The sequence below is a fragment of the Herpailurus yagouaroundi genome, unplaced genomic scaffold (genome assembly GCF_014898765.1).
Source record: "Herpailurus yagouaroundi ecotype Mexico unplaced genomic scaffold, PumYag 159, whole genome shotgun sequence".
In the NCBI taxonomy this organism is placed as follows: domain Eukaryota; kingdom Metazoa; phylum Chordata; class Mammalia; order Carnivora; family Felidae; genus Herpailurus; species Herpailurus yagouaroundi.
The window spans coordinates 29,657,725-29,682,135 of record NW_024412400.1 but is presented as its reverse complement, the minus strand read 5'-3'; the positions used below and the strand labels follow the sequence as shown (position 1 = coordinate 29,682,135).

Genomic DNA, 24,411 nt, shown 5'->3' with positions numbered 1-24,411 from the left:
TCCTGAGCCGAAATCAGATGCTTAACCGACTGAGCCACCCAGGTGCCCCTGAGGAAACTATTTTATCTTTTTTCTTCTATCATTAAAAACATGAACTTTGGGGGGCCCACAAAAATCTATGGTTGGAGGGGCCCTCCAAAGAATAAAAAGAATCTAGGGCAATGAAAGTCATAATGCAATTATGAACTGACCTGATTAGGTGGGGTGACCAACTTGCCCCTGTTTTTTGTTTTTTAAAGTTTATTTATTTATTTTGAGAGAGAGAACGGGAAGGGCAGAGAGAGAGAAAGAGAGAGAATTGAAAGCAGACTCTGCACTATCAGCGCAGAGCCTGATGCAGGGCTTGAACTCACAAACCATGAGATCACGATCTGAGCCTATATCAAGAATCAGACGCCTAACTGACTGAGCCACCCAGGTGCTCCAACTTGTCCCTGTTTTAAACTGAAAGTCCATGTACTAGGAGCCCCCTCAGCCAGTGTGTGTGTGTGTGTGGGGGGGGGTGGTACATCAGCCACCCTGCTGATAAGTTTGTTGTAAGGGTGAAGTTAGATGACTGTTGACAAAGCATGCCAGACGCCTGGCACATCAGGGTCTAACAAATGCTTTAACATGTGTTGGGCACATTGTTGGCCTTTGAGAATTTTAAGGTGAATCAGATACCCAGGCCAGCTGTTGAGAAGCAGTAGAACATAGTGACTGAGTGTGAACTCGGGAGCCAGACGACCTCAGTTCACACCCCAGCCCTGCTATTTATCACCTTTGTGGTTTGGGGTGAGTTTCTTGGTCTTTCTGTGCCTTAGACTCCTTACCTCTAAGATGGCTATGGTCGTACTCGTACCTACTTCAGTGGAAAGTTGTGAATATTAAATGAATTGGTGCTTTAAAAATACTTAGAACAGTGTCTGGCATATGATAAGCATTCAGTAAGTCTTAGCTATCTAAGTATGTATCGATTAGCAATTTGAGTTGTTATAACAAATTACTACAGGTTGGGTGGCTTAAACAACTGAAATTTATTTTCTCACAGTTTTGGAGACTGGAAGTCCAAGATCAAGGTTTGCAGGGTTCACTTTGTGGTTAGGGCTCTCCCTGGCTGGCAGATGGCCGCCTTCTCGCTGTGCCCTCACACGGTGCATAGAGAGTGAGGAATGGCAAGCTTTTCTATACATACTAATGACCAGAACTGAGCCATGTGCCCGACCTTAGATCACTTCCTGGCAAAAGACAACGGGGTCACCGTGATTGGTTTAGCCTGCTCATGATTCCCACCCCCACCCCCCGTCCCCGATACGATCGGTCTTAATGTTAGCAAGTAGGAAGAGGAGAAAGGCTGGGGTAGGCTCTGACAGTGTGCCATGGGGGTCTCACAGTCTACTGGGAAGTCCAACAAAACACCAGCAGGTAATGCAAAGTGAAAAAGGTGGCACTCATGATACAGAGATGAAGGGTGGGGGATACTTCAAGGATGTGACAGGCATGTGAGCTGGGTCTTGAGGCTTATGGAAGATTTCTTCGGGCAAAGAAGCAGGGCAGAGGAGAAGAAACATCACAAGGAAGTGTGAGGAACCAGCAAGAGCACAGGGGAGTCAGGGAACCACAGAAGTGTGCTGGAAAGGAGACTTCCAGAGGCAGAAGTGGGTGATGAGTGATAGGAAACAAAGCAGGGGAAGGGGAGTGAGCCCAGACCACGGAAGCCTTGAAAACTAGGTTAGGGAGATTGGACTTCATCGTGAGAGCAGTTGGGAGCCTTTGATCTTTTGAAGCAGGGGAGTGGCTGATTAGCTAAGCATCCAGAGAAAGCCCATATTTCTCAGTCTCGAGTACACACTTTCCAGGGTGGTGAGGCTGGTGGTGGAGACTTCGGTGATGTGGCAGGGGTGGTGTGGTGGTGGTGGCCTGGGCTTTTGAAGACACAGGGTAAATGGGTGCATCTTCTACGCAACTGAATGGTGAGGGGAGAGAAAGTTAAGAAATGTATCCAGCAAGCAACTTACATTGGGAAGAATGTTTCCAAATCTTTTTTCCTGGATGGTTTCAAGTTAGAGTTGGCCAAAAGGGGAACCTGCATAAAATTTGGGAGATGGAAGAGAAGCCGCAGCCATGGCTTTTAGACTGTCAACGTGGCTAAATGCAGCGACAGATGAAGTGCCAGCGGGTTCCTCTTGTCCTGGTCTTCCTATACTCTGAGAGCAGCTCATCTATCCAAGTGCTGACCCTGAAGACCAACGGCAGCCCCAGGCCCGTCACCAGATGCTTGGCTGTGGACCTCCCACAGCTGACAGAAGCAATAGCTCCTTAAAGATTTCTTTACCAGCTTCCCCGTTGCATCCCACTTTGGCAGCGGATGGTGCTTCTCAGATGGACAGGCTGGTGACTCTCTGATCTCACTCTTCCTCTCCAACCTGCACTTCCCAGCTCCTCCTATCACTGCGTAAGGTCTAATTCCAAGTCCCTTATTCCTGAGTTCATTGTGGTTCCGCTTCTCCAACTGAACCTGAGTTGATATACATCATTTCCTTTTGATGCCGCACTCAGCCCTGGGGAAAGGGAGGTTTTGATAGGAAATAAAAAGAAGAAGTAATCTTAAAGCTGTGGCAATATTGGAGAAGGTGAACCTGCACAGGACATAGCGGGCAGTTGTAAGCCCAGACAGCACTGAGGACCCTCAGGGGCTTGGGGATCTAAAGGCCATGGAAAGGAGAGAGTGTCAAAGGAAGAATGGTTTCTGCTTCCTGCTTTCACCAGGACCTGCCTCTGATGACAGCTTACTCAGTCTGTTCTGGTTGTCAACATGGTTTGTTGAACAATGGCTTATAACAGATGATGCTTTCATCCCCAGGAGAGAAACACAATCAGAGAAAATGTACAAAGGCAGGAGCAGTGGAAAATAGAACAGTGAATAAGAAGAAAATCGCGCAATGGATTCATGAATCTAGACAGAAATTTTAGGAATGACTTCTGTGGCACTGGTTTTATAAAACAACATCTTGCTATATTGTCTTCATGTTTGGGATCATAGAAGAAATAGTTATAAATAGATCTCTCCTTATTTTTCGTTGAAGCTATTACTGAGGGGGCGCCTGGGTGGCTCAGTTGATTAAACGTCCAACTTTGGCTCAGGTCATGATTTTATGGTTCATGAGTTTGAGCCCGGAGCTGAGCTCTGTGTGGACAGCTTAGAGCCTGGAGCCTACTTTGGATTCTGTGCCTCCCTCTCTCTCTGCCACTCCCCCTGCTTGCAGGCTCTCTCTTTCTCTCTCTCTCAAAACTAAATAAACATTAAAAAAAAAAAAACCATTACTGAGAATATCATCTCTTCCACTGTTAATGGTCCTATACATACAGATCCACGTAAAAATTGTCTTTTCAGTGTTCAAAAATAGGAGGTAATTTCGAGTCTTCCAATAGTCTGGAAAACATTTTTAAGGCAAAGAAAATATGACATATATTTTATTTTCCTTTTTTTCATTGGCTGCCAGAAAACTCAGAGATATGTTTTCTCCTTGGATGCAGAAGTGTTCTTTAATCTGAGTTTGTATTATCATTCTGTACTTGGTTCCTCTGAGAATCTGTAATGCCCTTTGAAAAATTTCTTTGTGGATGCTTGAGGCAATTTTGTCTTTATTGAATTTGTTAAAGGTCATCCCTCTTGCCTTCTCCTTGGGTTTTAGAGACAACCTAGAGAGGAAATTCTTTATTTTGGATACTTGACATCATTCCTTTCCATTCCACCTGAGAAACTAACATGATTCTTGACTGACAGGAAGACAAAGGAGAAGGTGGAGGCCATATTTCCGGTTTGGACCCAAATGAAATTATCCTTGCACATGGGTTATAGCCATGTGTGTGGTTATTTTTGTCATGAAATACAGTTAGGATATGGAACACCTTTAGGATTGCTCATTTGTGTGAAACTGTTAGAAAAAGCTTAGTACTTTGCCTCTAAGCAGTCAGTAAAGAGTTTCCAGAGTTATATGATGAATGTTCTTATAGGTTACTATAGAGACCATGGCTTGTCCTATTGGCTCCCTCAACTTTTTCATTTTTAGGTAATGATCCAGTTACTCAAACAACAATAAAAACAAGCAAACAAATAAACCTCCAAACAACACACACACACACACACACAAGAATAGTTTTCCAATTGAGTCATATATAGGTGACTATATTCTTTTCCAACTTTTTGAAAATGTGGTTATATAATTTGTAATTAAAAATTAAATTTATAAAGAAAAGTTTGTTATGACAACAAACTGAATTCCCATTTGTAAGGTTAAAGTCCATAAATTTAATCACGCAATTCTATCTTCAGGCTCCACAAAAATGGATTAGAATCAACATGGGTAATTTAATCTGAAGCTCTGAGGGGAATTCAAACTGGTTCCAGATAATGGGAAAACAATACATGTCAAGGAAAATTCAATCTCACTTCATTAGAGAGATGAAGGACGTGGGTAGCACCGTTCAGCTTAACCATCAGTAAAATGATGAGATGCAATGTAAGCATATCAATGCAAACCCCTAGTTCACATGTACCATGTATGTGCAAAGGCACATGCACACAATGTAAACGCCATGACAGCAAGTTCTTTCTCTGTTTGTGGTGCTGCCAAAGATCGCTGTCTTGCAGTGGTAGGCACTCAAATATATGTCGAATAAGTAATTTGAAAATAAATGATAGAGAAAGATATCTGTATAGAAGAAAATACCACCCACACAGGGGTTATTCTCCATAAGTGCTTTGCACTAGGAGAACATACAGAATATTCATTACATACAATAAGACCTATGAGACGATAAGCTAAGACAACAAAATGGGTTGAAGAGGATACTGCAGGACAAAAGAAAAGTTAACGCTATTAGATATGAAATAAATAAACAATGCATCATGAACTGACATGACTGGCAGTCAAATGTTGGTGGAGAGGTTTGAGAGGATGCAGAGAAAAGAGAGAAAAAGACTTTAAAAACTAGAGAGACAATGACAGACATAGAGAAGAGCAAAGGCAATCCTTTGATGGCTTTGAAGTAGAGACTCTAACAAATGGAACAGAAAGAACACTCAGAGATATAACCCAAAAACGTTGCCTTGAGATGAAAGGAGAATAGAATTTTCAGGCAAAGAGGGCATATCAATACACTTGGGAAAACTGATTAAACATGATGGCAATCAAAGCACATCTACCCTCTGGTTTCTTTAACAACTTGAAAAATGAAGAAAAAACTACTCAGGTGTCCAGGAAGAAGCAGGTAGGGTAAAGCGTGAGGCTGGCCTCAGACTTTTTCACAGCGATAGTCAAAGCCAAGAGATGATGAGGCCATGTCTGCCAAGTGCTGAGGGAAACCAAATGTGACCCAGGAGCATTGTACTTAGTCAAATTCTTATTAAAAGATAGCAGAGACAGTCGGACATGTTCACACCTGAGAAAAGTCAGGAAGTGGAGCATACATTAGCCATCAGCCTTTTTTGGAAAACTCCTTAAAGATAAATCCATTCAACCAAGAGATGAAAGAAAATAAAGAGCTCAGGAACTACAATATTGTGGTAAAAGTCCTCATGTTCATTTAAATGTAAGGGAACATCTTTTCATGTGTCTGTTAGCCATCTGGATGTCTTCTTTGGAAAAGTGTCTATTTGTGTCTTTTGCCCATTTCTCCACAGGATTATTCACTTTTTGAGTGTTGAGTTAGGTAAGTGCTTTATAGATTTTGGATACTAACCCTTTATCTGTTATGTCATTTGTAAATATCTTCTCCCTTTCCATTGGTTGCCTTTTAGTTTTGTTGATTGTTTCCCTTGCTGTGCAAAAGATTTTTATCCTGAGGAGGTCCCAATAGTTCGATTTTGCTTTTATTTCCCTTGCCTAGAGGTTGTTGTCTGTTTTCTCCTATAGGATTTTGAACATCATTCATCATCAGGGAAATACAAATCAAAACCACAATGAGATACCACCTCATACTTGTCAGAAAGGCTAAAATTAACAACTCAGGAAACAATAGATGTTGGCAAGGATGCAGAGAAAGGGGAACCTTTTTGCATTGTTGGTGGGAATGCCACTCTGGAAAACAGTGTGGAGATTCCTCAAAAAATTAAAAATAGAACCACCATACGATCCAGCAATTATGCTACTAGGTATTTATCCAAAGGACACAAAAATGTTCATTGGAAGGGGCACATGCACCTCAATGTTTACAGCAGCATTATCAGCAATAGCCTAACGTTTGGAAAGAGCCCAAAATGTCCATCGACTGATGAATGGATCAAGAAGATGTGGTATGTATACAATGGAATAATACTCAGCCATCAAGAAGAATGAAGTCCTGCCATTTGGAACTATGTGGATGGAACTAGAGTGTATTATGCTACACGAAATTAGTCAGAGAAAGACAAATATCACATGATTTCATTCATCTCTGGAATTTAAGAAATAAAACAGATGAACATAGGGGAAGGGAAGCAAAAATAAGATAAAAACAGAGGGAGGCAAACCATAAGAGATTCTTAAATACAGAGAACTGAGGGTTGCTAGAGGGGAGGTAATTGGGGGGATGGGTTAAATAGGTGATGGGAATTAAGGAAGGCACTTGTTCAGATGAGCACTGGGGGTCATATGTAAGAGAGGAATCAGGATTCTACTCCTGAAGCCAAGACTACACTGTAGTTAATTAACTTGAATTTAAATTAAAAAAAAAAGAAGAAAAAAAATAAATGTAGGGGGACCAAGTCTAAATCATAAAAGGAATTATGGTTGCAGAAAGGAATGGGAATACTATAAATCTTGATAAAGTAAAAATGATGTGAGCAAGAAAAAAAAAAAGGAGCATTAAGAGGGAAAGAAGAAAAAAAGTGTAGCTGTGTTAATAATTACATGTGTTCTAGTACAGGGACAATTGATACTATATATAAAACAAACACGTATTTAAAAGTAATATATAATATTCCAACCTCTTAACAGTTTTTATTATCTTTATTTATTTATTTTTAACTCTGGGCCCAAAAGAATCCTATAGCAACTAATATTTCTTGAGGTGAAAAAAGCATTTATCAAAAGTTCAGTATTTCTTTCAATATCATTTTTTTTTAATTTTTTTTCAACGTTTATTTATTTTTGGGACAGAGAGAGACAGAGCATGAACGGGCAAGGGGCAGAGAGAGAGGGAGACACAGAATCGGAAACAGGCTCCAGGCTCTGAGCCATCAGCCCAGAGCCTGATGCGGGGCTCGAACTCACGGACCACGAGATCGTGACCTGGCTGAAGTCGGACGCTTAACCGACTGCGCCACCCAGGCGCCCCTCAATATCATTTTTTAAGTTCATGTCGAATTAAACTAAAACTCTATTTTTTTTTTTTTTTTTCTTTTCAAAAAAGCAGCTTGTGTAGCTTGAGCCTAATCACATATAATTTGTTCCGGGTGCCTCTCTTTAACAGATCTCTTTTGATCAATACTTCTCACCCACTGTGGGCATAGACAGAGGGCTGGAAAAATGATCACCAAACCCTAGCGCAGGGTATTTCTGCAGGGTGAGATTTTAAGTGATTTACTGTTTCTTATTTGAACTTTCTGGTGTGGCTTAAGATTTCTATAATGAGAAGGCTTTTAGATTTTTGTTTAAAATTTTTGTTAGTGTTTATTCTTTTTGAGAGAGAGAGAGAGAGAAAGACAGAGTGTGAGCAGGGGAGGGGGAGAGAGAGGGAGACACAGAACCTGAAGCAGGCTCCAGGCTCTGAGCTGTCAGCCCAGAGCCCAATGAGGGGCTCAAACTCATGAACTGCAAGATCATGACCTGAGCCAAAGTCAGATGCTTAACCGATTGAGCCACCCAGGGGCTCCTAGATTTATATTTTTAAATAATTGTGAACCAACAGAAAAGCTGCAAGGATGGTACAAAGAATTTCCATATTCCTTATCTAGATTTCACAAATGCTAATATCTTACCACATTTGCTTTATCATTCTGAGTGTGTGCACATGTGTGTGTGTATTTCTTTTTTCTTGGGAACCATTTGGGAATAGGTTGTAGACAGGATGGTTTCTTTACTCCTACATACCCCAAGTGTAAAAGCAAACATATTCTTGGATAACTAGAGTACAATTATAAAAATCAGAAAGTAAACACTGATACAATAGTGTTATCTAACCTACAGACCTTCTTAAAATTTTGTAAATTGTCCCAAATATGTTCTTTATAGAAAAAAGAAAAATTTTGGCTTGGGATACAACCCAGGTGTGTGGGTTACATTCAGGTGTCATGTCTCTTAAGTTCTCTTTCATCTGAACAATCCCTCTGTCTTTCCTTGTCTTTTTTAAACTTGACATTTTTAGAGCATATAGGTCAGTGATTTCACAGACTGTCCCTCGATTTGAGTTTGTCTGATGTTTTCTCATGATTAGGTTTGGACCATGCATTTTTTTGGTGGGAATAGCATAGGACAGACATTTGTCCCTCCCAGTGTATCATCAGGAGGCACACGATAACCATATGGCTCATTCTTGGAGCATGTATTGTTCTATCAAAAATAATAAGGGCATTGATTATAAACAAAAATAAAATTAAGGGCTATCTTAATGTTGCTCAAGTGACAATGTTAGAAGAGTGACCTGACATGTATGTTAGGGTCAACTAAAGCAGCCACCTGTTTAGAAGGAGTCTCCTATGTAAGGAGACCTCCTCCGTTATGGTGTCTGTAGCTTCTATGTGAACCCCTACGAGGCCAGCTTGTGCAACTTCCTGATACAGTTGTCTGTGTGACCAGAGTTTTGGCACTGAGCAGAAGGCACGCTCTACCTGGCTGCTTTGAGTAGGGCCCGATAAATGGGTTATGAACAAAGGTACAGGGTGCAGAGATCATATAAGGTGGTGCAGTATCCCAGCCTGGGAACAATGGGGCACTGTCACACCTCTAGGTTTGGGAAGGTGAGTGGAAGGAGCCAGTCGCAGACTCAGAAAGACAGAGTTGGGTGAAGAGGGCTGCCTGATGAGGTGAAAGCTTTAGTTAGGTAGGGGGCCAGCCTGTGGTAATGGTGCAGGGAGGGCAGGGGATAAATACCCTGGCCTCACTCTCTTCCCTGTCATTCGCCTGTGGTGTCCCCTATTGCTCCCTCGTGCTGGCATATGCTGGACTTTACAGGGAAGCGAGCCATTCGCACAGTGCCCACAGATCTGCCTTCCAGGTGCAGAGTAGGTGGCCTGAAGCTGCCTGTGCAGCCCATCAGATCCAGGGAATGTGGGGGAACCCAGGGGCTGCTCGTCAATGGAGAACGGTTGTCAGCAATGGCGGGCATAGCCTTTCTCAGACTCTGGGGGACTTCACTGCGATCCTCCCACTGTGGCTCGTGGGGTTCTAAACAGCGTCTCTCTCTGCAGCAGACACTTGCAACATCACTGGGCGCGCTGGTCACAAAGCCCAGGGGCAGGGCGGCCTACACAGATAGCCTGCCTATCTGAGCCTCCTACAGATCCCTGTCTTGCTCTAGCCCCTCCACGAGTGCATCCTGATATAAATATTCAAACAAACAAATAGGGGAGAAAGGAAAACTCTTTCTTCCAGGAGAAGGTCACCTGAAAATGTAGAAGTGATGGAATTGAAAAATCACCATTTGGCAACTGTAATAGTAATAAATGCTCCAGGCAAGAATCATCAATTGATACGCAACCTGAAACCAGTGGGGCAAAGTGTGAAGACTCACAGAATACTTACATGGTCTCAAAGTATCTTCCCATGAGATGCTCATCAATGACAAAGGGGGAAACAGTAACTACAGTGGAGAAGCTTGACTCACGCCACCTTGACCGACTGATGAAAGTTAACAACCCCAGCAATGGGGCATAATAATACGATGTGCCTCCTCATCAGTTTTATGGTATTCTAACCTAAAGTATACAGCCTGAATTTAATCTTGAGGAGATAGCAGACAAACCCAAATTGAGGGATAAATTTCAGTTGGTATGTGTTGAATTGTGTTCTCCCAAAACATATGTTGAAATCCTAATCCCTCAGAATGTGACCCTATTTGGAAATAGGGTCATTGCTGATGTAAGTGTTAAGATGAGGAGAAGAAACACGCACAAAAAAAGAGGAGAAAAACCAAGGACACAGACAGAGGGGAGAATGTCCGTGAAAACAGAGGCCGAGAGTGAAGTGCCCCAGATACAAACCAAGGAACACCAAGGATTTCCAGCCACCACCAGAAGCTGGGAATAAGCAAGGAAGGATCCTCCCCTACAGGTTTTAGAGGAAGTGTGGCCCTGCTGACACCTTGATTTTGGATTTCTAGCCTCCAGAACAGTGAAACAATACATTTCTGTTGTTTTCGGTCACCCAGTGTATGGTAATTTCTTACAGCAGTCTTAGGAAATGAATGTGCTTGTTAAAATGTCAGTGTCATGAAACACAGATGGAAAGACTGAGGACTTTTTCACATTTCAGTAAACTAAAGAGACATGACTAGTCAATATAATCCATGATATGGGATTTTCTTTTGTTCTAAAGGACATTATTGGGACAACTGATAAAAACTGAAGAAGGTCTTCAGATTGGATGATAGTATTGTCACCAATGTTAATTTCTTTTCTTTCTTTTGGTTTTAAAAACAATTTTTAAATTTAAATCTTTATTATTATTAATTTTTTAAGAGAGAATGTGAGCAGGGGAAGGGCATAGAGAAAGAGGGAGAGAGAGAGAGAGAGAGAGAGAGAAGCTTAAGCAGGCTTCATGCTCAGTGTGGAGCCTACTTGGGGTTCATGACCTGCCCAGAAATCAAGAGTTGGATGCTCAGGGCACCTGGGTGGCTCAGTTGGTTGAGCATCCAACTTCAGCTCAGGTCATGATCTTGTGTTCATGGGTTTGAGCCCCACATCAGTCTCTCCTGGAACCTGCTTTGGATTCTGTGTCTCCCTCTCTTTCCCTCTCCCTCCCCTACTCATGCTCTCTCTCTGACTCTCAAAAAATAAAATAAGACATTAAAAAAAAAAAAAGAGTAGGATGCTCAACTGACTGCACCATTCAGGCTCCCCTTAAATAATCATTTTTAACAAACTTATTACACAAGTGAACTTACTACCAGGTGAAATTAAAACAGATATCTGTGCCACATCGTTAATTGCTTTTTTTTTTAATCATTGGAAATTTCCATTTTAAATTAAATCACTTCTTGGGGCGCCTGGGTGGCGCAGTCGGTTAAGCGTCCGACTTCAGCCAGGTCACGATCTCGCGGTCTGTGAGTTCGAGCCCCGCGTCAGGCTCTGGGCTGATGGCTCAGAGCCTGGAGCCTGTTTCCGATTCTGAGTCTCCCTCTCTCTCTGACCCTCTCCCGTTCATGCTCTGTCTCTCTCTGTCCCAAAAATAAATAAACGTTGAAAAAAAAAAAACTTTAAATTAAATCACTTCTTCAAATTTTAGGAAATGAGAAGATAAATATCTCCTTTTTATTATTTTTTAAAATATAATTTATTGTCAAGTTAGCTAACATACAGTGTATGTAGTTGTACTATAGTTATTTAAGACAGTTCCTTTTTTTAAAGATATATTCATTTATTAATAAAAATAGGGGTAAAGAAACGTTATGCCTGTAACTGACTTTTAAACAGTTTAGAAATTCCATCAAACTATTTTGGGGATATTGACAAACTGATTTTAAAGTTTAAAGCAAAAGGCCCAGAATGGGCAACACGATGATGAAGAAGCAGAACAAAGTTACAGGATTGCCATGACCCATCTTCAAGACTTACTATAAAGCTACAGAAATCAAAATAGTGTGCTTTGTGAAAGAATAGACAGCATATAAAGACGGTATAGTAAAGGACTCTTATCCACAATATGGAAAAGACTCTTAAAACCAGCAGGAAGACAACCACCCAATTAAAACACAAGCAAAAGATCTGAGCAGACACGTCACCAAAGAGGATATACAGGTGGCAAATAAGCACAAGGACACGTGCTCAACATCATACGCTATTAGGGTATTACAAATTAAAACAACAGTTGATGTACCACTGTATCAGAATGGCTAAAATCCCCAAAACTGAAAGAGCAAACACGGACGAGGTTGCAGAGTCCTAGAACTCTCATTCGTTGTCGGTTGGGAATGCAAACGGTACTTTGTACTGACACTTCCGGTTCAGAAGACAGTTTGGCAATTTCCTACGAAGCTAAACATAGTGTTACCCTAAGATCCAGCAATCACACTCCTAGGTATTTACTTAAATAAGCTGAAAATACCTTTTTGTCCACACAAAACCTGCACCCAGATGTGTATGGCAGCTTTATTCATCATTGCCCCAAATTGAAAGCAACCCAAATGGCCCTTCAACATCATTGTTGAATTTATCAACAAATTGGTGTCTCATATCTCGTCCATACAATGAGGTATTCTTGAATAATAGAAGCAAAGGAGCTACCAAGCCACAAAAAGACTTGCAGGAACTTTAAATTCATATTGCTAAGTGAAAGAAGGCAATCTGAGAAGGCTACCTACTTCATGTTTCCAATTATATGACATTCTGGAAAAAGCAACACTATAAAAAGTGAAAAGATCATGGTTGCCTGGGGCTCAAATAAGAGGGGAAGGGTGAATAGAGGATTTTTAGGGCAGGGGCACTATTCTAGTGACACTGTATGGTGGATACAGGACATTATGCATTTATCAAGACCCACTGAATGTACAACACAAAGACTGAACCCTAATGTGAGTTATGGACTTTAGTTAATGATGTGTCAGTATTGGTTCGCTGATTGTAATAAGTGTACCTCACTGATGTACGAAGTTAATAATAGGGGAAAATGTGTGGCAGAGGGAGCAAATGGGAACTCTGTAAATCTGTCAGCTTTTCTGTAAATGTAAAACCATTCTAAAGAATAAAGTCTACCCATTAGAACTTATTACTCAATTTAATGAATTTTAAATATTAACTTAAAATTTTTTTTGACTCAATGTTTGCCAGTCAAAACTTCTTTTTTTTTGTTTAACGTTAAAATTTGTTTAAATTTTGTTTAACGTTTATTTTTGAGAGAGAGACAGAGCATGGGCAGGGGAGGGGCAGAGAGAGAGGAAGACACAGAAGCTGAAGCAGGCTCCAGGCTCTAAGCTGTCAGCAGAGAGCGTGACAGAGCTCGAACTCACAAGCTGAGAGATCATGACCTGAGCTGAGGTCAGATGCTTAACCGACTGAGCCACCCAGGCACCCCAGCCAGTCAAAATTTCTAAAGCTAGGTAAGTATATAAGACATTTACATGCTTTAACTTTAAAATAATTTTTTCTAAGTTTGTAGCATTTATACTTCTGAAGTTAATAAAGTTTAAAACTGCATTAAGAATCTATCTAGAATGTTAATATTTGTGAAATCTGAGCAAATGGTATAATGGAATTCTTTGACTATTCTTTCAACTCTTCTGTATCTGAAATTATGTTAAAAGAAAAAAGAAAAAAACCTCAAACCCAAAACCTTGTAGTCTTCTGAGTTACTAGTTCTCAGCCCAAATTGATTTGTATTGCTTCTGAAAATCAAGCTCTGTGCCTCTTCCCTCATGGTGGCTGGTGTAAATTACAACCCACACTACTCACTTTAGAACATCTATCCCAACGAACCCCAGAGGCTTTACCCATGTGGCAGTGTTCTGAATGTTCTCAGGGCTTACCTTCCATCCTCTGGCATGCCTTCCTAAGTAAGGCATCTACTTGCTAGTTAGTTCCTTCGGGCCCACCAGGTCCAATTAGCATGATGAAAACATGAAATGGATCAGCTTGGTGTGCCGGGGTCCGTCTAGACTACATTATGAGCAGGTGCAGGAGAGTTGACATAGCCTGAGGCAATACAGTAAAGGTACACTGTTGTCCCTGTAGAAGAATATGGGGAGAAAAGCATTGGCTAGGTCAATGTAAAAAATGCCACCTCTGTTGGGGTGCCTGGGTGGCTCGGTTGGTTAAGCGTCTGACTTTGGTTCAGGTCATGATCTCACGGTTCGTGAGTTGGAGCCTCAATTCAGGCTCTGTGCTGAGAGCTCGGAGCCTGGAGCCTGCTTCGGATTCTGTGTTTCCCTCTCTCTCTGCTCCTCCCCTGCTCATGCTGTCTCTCTCTCTCTCTCTCTGTCTCTCAAAAATAAACATAAAAAAAAATTTTTTTTAATGCCACCTCTGCAATCTTGCTGTGATTCACGTCACCATTTGATTACTCTGTGATAATCTGCAATTATTCTCTGTGACCCAGCTAATTTGTACACTGACTAAATGGGTGAGCTAATCATGGATATGGTAGCAATCACCACCCTGCGTCTTCAGGTCTCTGGTGGTAGCATTCAGCTCTCATGAGGGCAGAGGAAGACATTTGTAAGAGGCTGGTACACTGTAGGAGCTTGACGAATGGTCATCACCATCCTCATTGTTGTTATTGTGTCAGCCAGGTCAGGGCCAAGATCTATGTTACCATTTTCCCTTTCTAAAGTACCAAATATCATTGATCATCCATCCTAAGAGCACATTATCTCACACTTGAACATCTCTGAAACTAGAATATGGTAACAGCTGGTGGTGTGTTATTGCTGTCCAGTGGGATTCAAACTGGGTTTGTTCAAAGAGAATTTTTGTTTGTTCTTGGAAGCGGAGGCAGATTACCTGAAGCCAATGAAACTACGGCCTCAGGGTCCCTCCCTCACGTGTCTCTTCCAAAGCCCTGCAAGGGCCCTAGTCGCAGTTTCATACGATCATATGTTTTTGTAAAATTTGCAAGAATAAGATATTTTGTATCCATTTTCCTAAAGATGGCCTCAAATTCTATAAGCTTTGGGCTCTGCCCCTGCCAGTGAATTCAACAATACGAGACCTCAATCTGAGGGTTTTGAACGGCACAAATGGTCCTACAGTCTGCATGAGAACCAACTTGGGGTTCAAATGATGAGGGAAGATATTTTCCTTCCCTCCACCCAGGGGCAGAGTTGAAACATGCAACTTCCCTTGCTGCCCCACTCTGCATGTTCCTTTCCTGCTATCTCTTTTCTGTAAATTTGTCATTTCCTCCTCTACCGAGGTCTTTAGTGTCTCAGCTGTATGTGGGGTCTCCTACTAGACTTCTGTTTGAAGTAGTTTTATTTCTAATTTTTAAAAATATTTTTATTTATTTTTGAGAGAGAGCAAGTGAGCACGACTGGGGGAGGGGCAGAGAGAGAGGGAGACACAGAATCGGAAGCAGGCTCCAGGCTCTGAGCTGTCAGCACAGAGTTTCACATGGGGCTTGAAACCATGAACCGTGAGCTCATGACCTGAGCTGAAGTCAGACACTTAACTGACTGAGCCACCAAGACGCCCCGATGAAGTGGTTTTATTTCTTAGTGTTACTCGCAGTGATGGTGCATCTTATAATCAATGATGCCTTAAGTTCCATGAACATAATATATAATGGGGCCCTCAAACTGGGACCAGTTGGGACAAGTAGGCTAGTGTTGGACCACACTACCTGCTGGATGTCCCTCTTGTACTCTGGGGAGATTAGCCTACAGTGACTACTGATAACTCAGGAGTTTCTTAAAACTCAGGAAATACTTAGGGACTTTGAAACAGATGCCTGGTCATATGCCCTGACTGGCATGGGGCTGAGGGCAGAATGTGAATACAGTCCAAATATGGGGTTCATATCTGTCTGAGGAACTTAAATCGTTGGGGTGAGTCCTGATAAAGCTGGATTGAGAGACTATGGAATCTTGGAGAGAAAATCACTACAAGGGAAAGAAGAGACTGGTAGAATGATGCAGCTGAGCAAGAGGGGGCCAGTGGTGAGATCATGGCGGCCAATTTTGATTCAGCTCACCCTCTCCAGGGCTTGTGTGTTAGGGGGCCAAGGAAAGGAGAGGGATGTGGCATGAAACAAAAGACCTGTCATAGGAGGCTCAAGAGCTCTGACAAAGGGACTCCTTCCAAAAGAGTTGGTTATGAGAGGCAGTTCCGTTAAGTGGAGGGCTACCTGAGCCACGTAGGAGGCATGTGTAACAGTCGGAATGGCAGCCATTCTATTTACACCTGCCTAGGATACTCTGGGACACGCCCCTACCAAGCACTTCTCACATTGCTGAGGAGGTGAAAGCAGGACTTCCCACAGATAAGCTTGCAGTAGTTTTCACAAGCTATCTATCCATCCCACCCACCTCTACTCAACCTTTATCTGGTCTGTCCAAACAGTAACCACCAGCCACACACAGCTAGTGTGACTGAGGTAATGCATTTTAAGTGTTATTTAACTTTGATTAATTAAAAATTTAATTTAGGGGCACCTGAGTGGCTCAGTCAGTTAAGTATCCGACTCTTGATTTTGGTTCCGGTCATGATCTCACAGTTCGCAAGCTCCAGCCCCAGAACGGGGCTCTGCTCTGACATTGCGGAGTGGAGCCTGCTTGGGATTCTTTCTCTCCCTCTCTCTCTCTGCTCTTTCCCCACTCGCGAGCTCGCTCTCTCAAAATAAATAAATAAACGTTTAAAAAATTTTTAATTTAAAAATAGAAGCAGTATAGAATATTTGTCCTGTAAAACTTACAAGACGAATTTGAAAAGTGGTTTTTTTTTTAGATAGTTACAGATTTATTAGTGTTGCTTTTCAATACATACCATACCTTCTTAAATATGATGCTAATAACATTGAGTGAACACAAGAGTTAGTGAGTTTACTTAACTTGGACAGGTGTGGTTTTGAAGCCAATATGCTTTTGCTTCAAAGCCAATAAATTCTAAAAAAGATGAACAAGGTTTTGTTAACATAGATCAAAGGAAAAAATATAAACATCAAAGGAAAACAATTTTTGGTCCTCAACTCAATTATTGAAAAACTTCTAAGTATATTTGGGACAACTTGGGTTTGTGAATCAACTTTTTTTTTTAACTATACATTTTGTAAAATCTAAATATGGATCACGTACTTCTGAGGAAAATTTAATATCCGAATTGGGAGGGACTGGAAGGGTAAACTAGAAGCCTGATTAGAAGATTTAGTAGCAAAACAAGAATCTAAAATATCTTATTAATAATTTTAAAATGTCAATTACATGCTGAAATGTTAGAACCTGGGATATATTCAGATAAGTAAAATGTATTATTAAAAGAAGTTTCACCCGTTTCCCTCTGATCCTTTTAAAAATGTGGCTATTAGAGGGGCGCCTAGGTGGCGCAGTCGGTTAAGCGTCCGACTTCAGCCAGGTCACGATCTCGCGGTCCGTGAGTTCGAGCTCCGCGTCGGGCTCTGGGCTGACGGCTCAGAGCCTGGAGCCTGTTTCCGATTCTGTGTCTCCCTCTCTCTCTGCCCCTCCCCCGTTCATGCTCTGTCTCTCTCTGTCCCCAAAATAAATAAACGTTGAAAAAAAAATTTAAAAAAAAATGTGACTATTAGAAAATTTAAAATGATGTACAAGGCTTGGATTCTATTTCTTTTGGACCGTGCTGATCTAGATTATTTAAAGGCAGGTCTCCATACCCGTGGCACCTAGCAGGTGTTGACATGTAACAGAGGCTGCATAACTGTTTTGGGGGGGGGGGGGAAGAGGATTTAATCTTGGAGAGGAGAGAGCTGCTGAGCACGATGGTTGCTAGTTTGCTGGGACTGAATTCCCCAAATAATACATAAAACCGCAATTTTACTTCCCCAGGACAGTTATTACCCTACATGTTTCTCTTGCCTCTTTTTTCTTGGTCACTAGTAGCTAAGTGATGAGGTGCTTAACCTACCACTCGTCTATTCATTCCTGCCCTTTTGTTTCCCATCTCAAAGTCCCCATAGCAACACCGACATAAAGGGACTTGGTGACAACTTGCTTGAATTATCTAGTCAGGTTTGCCAAGTAGACTTTTTATTTTTTAATTTTAATTAAAAAAATTTTTTTAATGTTTATTTTTGAGAGAGAGAGAAAGAGAAAGAGAAAGACAGAACGTGAGCAGGGGAGGGGCAGAGAGAGAGAGGAGACACAGAATCTGAAGCAGGCTCCAGGCTCTGAGCTGTCAGCACAGAGCCCGACGCAGGGCTTGAAACCACAAGAAGTGAGATCATAACCTGAGCAGAAATCAAGAGTTGGACACTCAATGACTGAGCCACCCAGGTGCCCCTAGACTTTTTAATTTAAAATTTTGAACCTCATTTATACATTTTTCCTGCCTAGGTAGATCATCAATAAGAACTTTAGCTGTAGAGACAAAACAAAATGAGTAACAACAACAGCAACAAAAAGGCCAAAGTACCTATGGCTTGTCCAAAGAAATTCAGGAGTTTTTTGCTCATCTACTTTGCAAAGCCCATTCTCCAAAAGTGCAGCACAGCTTTTGTGTCCAACCCCAAAAGTACACTGAAAACCTGACTCAGGGTCTTTCATTCTCAGGAGGAGGAGGAGAAAGAGAAAATGGAGTATTTCCTCTTGGGCGTGACAGGGAAAGTTGGGTTTTCTGTTGACTCTGCAACACAGCACATCTATGCTGGGATCTACTCTGGCTCCTGCTCCACCTATTGTTCAAAATAACTGGTCTATATGATCCAATTAAGCCAGTCACTTCAGCTGAGAAAATAGTATGCTTTCTTCACTCAACCAGCAGATTAATATCTTGAACGTGATTGGGCCTGCTGTGCTGTTGTGTCAGGAGACTGAGTTTCCAATCAAGACTGGGCAAGAGCATGACCTGGGTCACCCATTCCCCTTCTTGGGTGTTGGGATAGCCAAGCTAGAAATGCCAGACAAATCTTCATGAATCACTTGAGGTCAGAAAACTGTGGGGGAATGTGAGGATGGACTATTTCTGTCTGATACTATTAGGGCTGCATGATGATTTTTTTTAGTAGAAGTATGTCTGATACGATACATGGGATGTATTTCTACTAAAAAACTATTCATTGTTTATCTGAAATTGAAATTTACCTGGATGTCCTGTATTTTATTTGTTAAGTTCAGCAACCCTAGATAAGATGCTAGTATTGCCCCAAAGAGGCACCATTCTCTTTTGCCATTTATAAAAACAAAACAGATGATGTAAGAGTTCATGAAAGAATATCTGTGGCACGATACCATCAAAATAACAAAATAGCTCAGAATAAATTTAACCAAAGAAGTGAAAGATCTCTACACGGAAAACTATAAAACATTGATGAATGACATCAAAGAAAACACAACCCAAAATGTATCCAGTGCTCATGGATTGGAAGAATTCGTCTTGTTAAAATGTTCATACTACACAAGGCCATCTAGAGATTCAGTGCAATCCCTATCACCATTCCAATGACAGTTTTTACAGTAGTAGAAATAAAAAAAACCTTAAAATTAATATAGAACAACAAAAGACTGCATAGCCAAAGGAATTCTGAGAAAGAAGAACAAAGCAGGAGGCATCACACTTCCTATTTTGAAGGTATATTGTAAAGCTATAGTATTGAAAACAGTGTGATATTGACAAAAAACAGTCACACAGACCAATGGAAGAGAATTTAGAGCCCAGAAGTGAACGCATGTGTATACAGTTGATTGTATTTGACAAGGGAGCCAAGAGTACTCTACGAGGAAGACACAGTCTCTTCAGCAGATGGTGCTGGGAAAATTGGATATTCACACGTGAAAGAATGAAACTGGACCCACATCCTATTTCTGCTTAGAAAAATTAACCTGAAATGGATTAAACACTTAAATGTAAGACAAAAAACTATAAACCCCCTAGAAGAAAACATAGGGAAAAAAGCTTCTTGACATGGGTTTTGGCAATGACTTTTTGGATAAGACACTTAAAGCACAACAACAAAGTAAGAAACAGACAAGTGGAACTGAACTGAACTAAAATAAACTAAAAATTAGCTTCTGCACAGAAAGGAAATCATCAATGAAATGAAAAATAACCTATTAAATGGGAAAAAAATTACGTAAACCAAATATCTCATAAGAGGTTAATATCCAAATTATATAAAGAACTCACACAACTCAATAGCAAAAAAACAAATAATCTAATTAAAAAGTTTTGGGCAGGGCACCTGGGTGACTCAGTTGGTTAAACGTCCAACTCTTGATCTCAGCTCAGGTCATGATCTCACAGTTTGTGAGTTTGAGCCCTACATCAGGCTCTGTGCTGACAGTGTGGAGCCTGCTTGGGATCCTCTCTCTCCTCTCTCTTTGCCCCTCCCCTGCTCATGCTCTCTCTCAAAATAAATTTAAAAATCTGGGGGGGAAGAAAAAGTAGGGGTCCTAGCATTTCAAGGCTGTCACTTCCCAATGCCCTGTGACCCTGCCAAGGACCACAGACAGGACATATGGCTCATGTACTCTGGCATGGCAGCAGGGACAGCTGTGGCAGCATCAGCCTTGGGGTGCCAGGCCACTGACTGGGCAGACACTCAGCATGCAGTGGTTCATTTTGGATGACCCGCTGCTGTATCCCACTAGCACCTCGAGATGTTTCACGAAGAACAGGTGTTTGGTTTAGCAAAGTCGAAATGTCAACTGGCCAGACAAGGGCATATACAAGGAGAGATCGTGTCTCCTTTCTAATCTACTTGGAGACTCTTGTCCTGACTGGGGACCATATCAGCCCTGGTGCTGCCACCTTAGTCCTCCTGGGGACAGAGTGCCCTTTCTCTCCAAAGAAGGACCTCACTTTTGGGATAAGACTATTCAGCGAAAAGTCCCTGCTCTCAGACTGCAAAATGTTAGATCTGTATGGGTGATAGGCCAGCCATAGTCATCATGCCCCACCAGTGAGCTACTAGGTCAGATGATCACGCGTATGTGTTACCGCTTCAGCACTTAGAATATGAAACAGGCAGCTTTGCTTCCCTGAAGAGTAGTATCAAACCTCCATTAATGCTCGACTTACTCTTGCCTTTTTGTAAGAAAATCCTCTTATTCTGGCTGCTGTCGGCACCCTTACACTGGTGTCACGTGTTTCCTCAAAGGGCCCGTGCAGTTTCGTTTGTAATAACTGGTAAACTGAATGGTATGCTAACAGATTGGGATGACACAGCTCTGCACAGCTGAGTCCTAAAAATTAGTTACCCTTCCAGATATGTTGAAAATCACTCATTTCTTTAATAGCCAAAGTCCTATGCTGATTTCTGCAATTTTTTTTTCAAAGTAATATATTCAGGGGCACCTGGGTGGCTCAGTCGGCTGAGCATCTGACTTCGGCTCAGGTCATGATCTCACAGTTCGTGAGTTTGAGCCCCACGTCAAGCTCTGCGCTGAAAGCTCAGAGCCTGGAGCTTGCTTCTGATTCTGTGTCTCTGTCTCTCTCTGCCCCTCCCCAGCTTGTGCTCTGTCTCTCCGTCTCTCAAAAATGAATAAATGTTAAAAAAAATTAATATATTCAACTTTGGAAGAAGTATTAATGTCTGATAATACATAAATTAGCAAATGACAATTTTAAAAAATGGGCAAAAGGCCTGAACAGACATTTTTCCAAAGAAGATAGATGAGGGACCAACAGGTTCATGAAATGATGCTCAACATCATTACCTGTTAATGAAACGTAAATCAAATCCACAATAAGATATCACCTCATATCTGTTAAAATGGCTAGCATTAAAAATACAAGAAATAAATGCTGGTGAAGATGTGCACTCTTCATGGGGATGCACACTGGTACAGCCACTGTAAGAGAAACAGTATGGTGGTTCCTCAAAAAATTAAAAATAGAAATACCATATGATCCAGCAACCCCACTTCTGGGACAATATTTGAAGGAAATGAAAACATTATGTCAAGTTGATATCTGCATTCCTGTGTTCATAGCAGCATAATTTATAATAGCCAAGATGTGTGTATGGATGGATGAATGGATAAAGAAGTTGTGGTATATATATAGACACACACACACACACACACACACACACACACACACACAGATGGGAATATTATTTAGCCATAACAGGCAGGAGATTCTGTCATTTGCAACAAATGGATGGACTTTGAAGGCTTTATACTAAGTGAAATAAGTCACACAAAGACAAATAGTGTCTGATCTCATCTGCATGTGGAATCTTATCAAAGAAACAAACAAACGACTAGACTGTTAGAAAAAGAGATTAGATCCGTGGTTAGCAGAGGTGGGGGGTGGAACTGGAGGAAGGTGGTCAAAAGATACAAACTGCCAGTTATAAGAGAAATACATACTAGGGATTCATGTACAACATGATGACCACAGCTAACGCTGCTGTATGGTACATGTAAAAGTTAAGAGTAAATCCCAAGAATTCTCAGCACAAGGAAAACATAAATTTTTCTTTTTTATATGTGTGTCTATATGAGATGGTGATGTTAACATACTGTGATAATCATTACACAATATATATGTATGTCAAATCATGATGCTATACACCTTAAACTTATACAGTGCTGTTTATCAATTACATCTCAATAAGTCTGGGGAAAGAAAGAATATCTGTGGGTTATTTAGAGATAATCAGAGACCAGCATGGGCCTTGAGATTCTTGCTGAATCATCGTACTGAAAGCCCACAGAGATCAGATCCAGATGTCTATTTTCATGCCTTCTATAATAAGCTGAATTATAGGAAGGGGTCGTGCAAACTGTAATGTGCCTGCTTGGCCTGTTTTGCTTTGTTTTTCCTTTCATGTGCACACCCAGACTCCCCAGTGAGATTGTAAACCCACCGGAGCAGAAAGCAGCTTCTGTTTCCTGGTATCCTTGAAGTCCAACAAGATAAGTAGGTGCTCGGAAGTGTCGTAGATGACAACGAAGGTGAGTTTGTTCTTGGGTCTGAAAGCAAGTGGACGTTCTAGCAGTCTCACTGGGTGTTACACCGTGCCCCAGGGGCCAGAGGCCAGTGGCGTTACCTAGTCTGGAAATAGCACGCATCTGCGCTTCTGGAGGAGTCCATCGGAAGTCCTTCTCTGGTCCGCTCCCGAGCAAATGCTCTGTCCTTGACACCAGCAGAAGGAGCAGCCTCCCCAGCCACCTGTCAGCACACTGCTGCCAGAGTGTAATTTTACCGGATGTTGTGAGAGGAAGCCTGAGTTAAATAAGGCCCTAGCGGAATCAGGGGGCCAGCAGTGCCTTTTCTTACCTGTTAATGAAGCCTCATTAGAAACAGCAAGAAGCCTTGCTGAGAACTGGAAGCACCAGTCTGCCTGGGCTCTCCCTGCCAAAGGATGATTAACTTAATGATTTACGGCAGCTGCTCTTTGAGATTAGGGAGCGGAGGAGATGGAATGTGTGCAGCCCCACACAGCACACTGGTGGAAACTCAGGATGGTGTGCAAATCCAACCTCCCCTGCGTCCAATAGCTGAAACTGCTCCCGGGTTCTGGAAAACGCGTGGCCATTCAGACACAGAATTACCTCCTTTTGATGGCTGACCTTTCGGGGCCCTCCAGCTGTGTGTAGGTTAGGGATTTAGGTCTTGGCTGGGGGGCAGAAAATTAATTGTTAACAAGGAAGAAAGAAAAGAAAAGACCTCCGTGTACAGTGCATAGCCACCATAGCTAGGCCAGGGCACACGCTCTGCCTTCTAGGGAGGCCCTTGCTCCCAGTGCTTCAATTGTGGGCACTCCTGGGGTGTGCGGCTGTGGCGGGGGTGGGGGGATGGCTGCTTTGTTGAAATGTAGCAGTAGGTGGTGCCTTGGCTATTTCCGTGCCTCAGACAACAAACAGAATTATGTAAAGGTGTCGTGCAAACTGTAAACACCTGTCCTGTACACACGAGTTATGAATACGATTCCTTTGATCCTAGAAGCCAAAAAGGGAAACCAGCTGGTGCATTTTCAGCCAGGAGACTCAGCTTCTTGCCTTGCTTTTCTTCTAAGCTTTCTTAAGGGTAAAGAAGGTTTCTTTTGTTTATGTCGGCTTTGGCTATTTGGAATCCCAGGGCTGGGGGGAGGGTGTCTTTGAATATGCCCATATTGGACACTTCCCCCGCCCCGGCTGGATTAGCCACTTGTGAGAACAGACTCCGCTTGGATATTTTGGTCTGTAATTCTGGGTGGCGGGTCTGTAATTCTGGACTGACAGAAGCTTGGGGGAAGAATTAAGAAGTTAAGACTGGGCTTTGTGTGTGTGGTTTTGGAGACACTAAGAGCCTGTGGTAGGACACAGGTGGTGGTTTCAGTTTTAATCAGAAGGCGGGGAGTCTTGCCTAGGTAGGGGGCGACTCATGAACCATATTTGGGTGGGCTGGGTCCTGAGAAGCCTGGGGGAAGGATCCTGGAAGAAAATTCCGAGGCTGCAAGTGGGATAGGCAGCCACAACCTAATTAATGCCCTCCCCCACAAGACTTAAATTGAAGTACCCTTTCAACTGATTGAGAGATAGTCTGCCAATCACAGTGGAATGTGTGTGTCTGCACGTGTGTGTCTGCACGTGAGTGCCCGCGCAGAGTTCATTCAAGAGATGTGAATGCTCTGTGATGTCTGTGATCATGATATATTCGATAAAGTACCGCGCCAATCCTCTCTC

General features: G+C 42.0%; 1 long non-coding RNA gene across 1 annotated transcript; it reads right to left on the bottom strand.

The window, feature by feature from the left end:
• Window positions 1-1,339: 1,339 nt before the first annotated feature.
• Window positions 1,340-23,334, bottom strand: LOC121033326 (uncharacterized). Its single transcript, XR_005791836.1, has 3 exons — window positions 22,611-23,334; window positions 13,642-13,840; window positions 1,340-1,945 (listed from the first exon to the last, which is right to left on the bottom strand). It is a non-coding gene; the product is annotated as an uncharacterized LOC121033326 (long non-coding RNA).
• Window positions 23,335-24,411: the final 1,077 nt, after the last annotated feature.